Below are 2,966 nucleotides of genomic sequence, written 5' to 3' on the forward strand. Positions count from 1 at the left end.
GGTTAGCAAGAACTTTATTGAGGATTTTTGCATCAATATTCATAAGGGATATTGGTCTGAAGTTTTCTATCTTTGTTGGGTCTTTTTGTGGTTTAGGTATCAGAGTAATTGTGGCTTCATAGAATGAGTTGGGTAGAGTACCTTCTGTTTCTATTTTGTGGAATAGTTTGTGAAGAACTGGGATTAGATCTTCTTTGAAGGTCATATAGAACTCTGCACTAAACCCATCTGGTCCTGGGCTTTTTTTGGTTGGGAGACTATTAATGACTGCTTCTATTTCTTTGGGGGGATATAGGGCTGTTTAGATCATTAACCTGATCTTGATTCAACTTTGGTACCTGGTATCTGTCTAGGAACTTCTCCATTTCATCCAGGTTCTCCAGTTTTGTTGAGTATAGCCTTTGGTAGAAGGATCTGATGGTCTTTTGGATGTCTTCAGGATCTGTTGTTATGTCTCCTTTTTCATTTCTGATTTTGTTAATTAGGATGCTTTTCCTGTGCCCTCTAGTGAGTATGGCTAAGGGTTTATCTATCTTGTTGATTTTCTCAAAGAACCAGCTCCTTGATTGGTTGATTCTTTGAATAGTTCTTCTTGTTTCCATTTGGTTGATTTCGCCCCTGAGTTTTTTTATTTCCTGCCTTCTACTCCTCTTGGGTGAGTTTGCTTCCTTTTGTTCTAGTGCTTTTAGGTGTGTTGTCAAGTTGCTAATGTGTGCTCTCTCTAGTTTCTTTTTGGAGGCACTCAGAGCTATGAGTTTTCCTTAGAAATGCTTTCATTGTGTCCCATAAGTTTGGGTATGTTGTGGCTTCATTTTCATTGAACTCTAAAAAGTCCTTAATTTCTTTCTTTATTCCTTCCTTGACCAAGTTATCATTGAGAAGAGTGTTGTTCAGTTTCCACGTAATGTTGGCTTTCTATTATTTATTTTGTTATTGAAGATCAACCTTAGTCCATGGTGATCTGATAGGATGCATGGGACAATTTCAATATTTTTGTATCTGTTGAGGCCTGTTTTTTGACCAATTATGTGGTCAATTTTGGAGAAGGTACCATGAGGTGCTGAGAAGAAGGTATATCCTTTTGTTTTAGGATAGAATGTTCTGTAGATATCTGCCAGATCCATTTGATTCATAACTTCTGTTAGTTTCACTGTGTCCCTGTTTAGTTTCTGTTTCCATGATCTGTCCATTGGTGAAAGTGGTGTGTTGAAGTCTCCCACTATTATTGTATGAGGTGCAATGTGTGCTTTGAGATTTACTAAATTTTCTTTAATGAATGTGGCTGCCTTTGTATTTGGAGCATAGATATTCAGGATTGATAGTTCCTCTTGGAGGATTTTACCTTGATGAGTATGAAGTGTCCCTCCCTGTCTTTTTTAATGACTTTGGGATGGAAGTCAATCTTATCAGATATTAGAATGGCTACTCCAGCTTGTTTCTTCATACCATTTGCTTGGAAAATTGTTTTCCAGCCTTTCATTCTGAGGTAGTGTCTATCTTTTTCCCTGAGATGGGTTTCCTGTAAGCAGCAGAATGTTGGATCCTGTTTGTGTAGGGAGTCTTTTAATCTATGTCTTTTTATTGGGGAATTGAGTCCATTGATATTAAGAGATATTAAGGAAAAGTAATTGCTGCTTCCTATTATTTTTGTTTTTAGAGTTGGCATTCTGTTCTTGCGGCTGTCTTCTTTTTGGTTTGTTGAGGGATTACTTTCTTGCTTTTTCTAGGGGGTGATTTCCATCCTTGTATCGGTTTTTTTCTGTTATTATCTTTGAAGGGCTGGATTTGTGGAAAGATAATGTGAGAATTTGGTTTTTTCGTGGAATACTTTGGTTTCTCCATCTATGGTAATTGAGAGTTTGGCTGGGTATAGTAGCCTGGGCTGGTATTTGTGTTCTCTTGGGGTCTGTATAATATCTGTCCAGGCTCTTCTGGCTTTCATAGTCTCTGGTGAAAAGTCTGGTGTAATTCTGATAGGCCTGCCTTTTTATGTTACTTGACTTTTTTCCCTTACTGCTTTTAGTATTCTATCTTTATTTAGTGCATTTGTTGTTCTGATTATTATGTGTCTGAGGAATTTCTTTTCTGGTCCAGTCTATTTGAAGTTTTGTAGGCTTCTTGTATGTTCATGGGCATCTCTTTCTTTAGGTTTGGGAAGTTTGTTGAAGATATTTACTGGCTCTTTAAGTTAAAAATCTTCATTCTCATCTACTCCTCTTATCCGTAGGTTTGGTCTTCTCATTGTGTCCTGGATTTCCTGGATGTTTTGAGTTAGGATCTTTTTGCATTTTCCATTTTCTTTCATTGTTGTGCGGATGTTCTCTATGGAATCTTCTGCACCTGAGATTCTCTCTTCCATCTCTTGTAATCTGTTGCTGATGCTTGCATCTATGGTTCCAGATTTCTTTCTTAGGTTTTCTATCTCCAGCATTGTCTCACTTTGGGTTTTCTTTTTTGTGTCTACTTCCCTTTTTAGGTCTTGGATGGTTTTATTCAATTCCATCACCTGTTTGGTCGTGGTTTCCTGCAATTCATTAAGGGATTTTTGTGCATCCTCTTTAAGGTCTTCTACCTGTTTAGCAGTGTTCTCCTGTATTTCTTTAAGTGAGTTATTAAAGTCCTTCTTGATGTCCTCTACCATTATCATGAGATATGCTTTTAAATCCAGGTCTAGCTTTTCGGGTGTGTTGGGGTACCCAGGACTGGGTGGGGTGGGAGTGCTGCATTCTGATGATGGTAAGTGGTCTTGCTTTCTGTTAGTAAGATTCTTACATTTGCCTTTTCCCATCTGGTAATCTCTGGAGTTAGTTGTTTTAGTTTTCTCTGGCTAGATCTTGTTCCTCAGGTGTTTATGTTAGCCTCTATCAGCAGACATGGGAGACTAGCTCTCTCCTGAGTTTCAGTGTTCAGAATACTCTCTCCAGGTAAGCTCTCCTCTTGCAGGGAAGGTGCCCAGATATCTGGTG

The sequence above is a fragment of the Mus caroli genome, unplaced genomic scaffold, assembly GCF_978045245.1.
Source record: "Mus caroli unplaced genomic scaffold, Mus_caroli_1 scaffold_7, whole genome shotgun sequence".
Classification (NCBI taxonomy): Eukaryota; Metazoa; Chordata; class Mammalia; order Rodentia; family Muridae; genus Mus; species Mus caroli.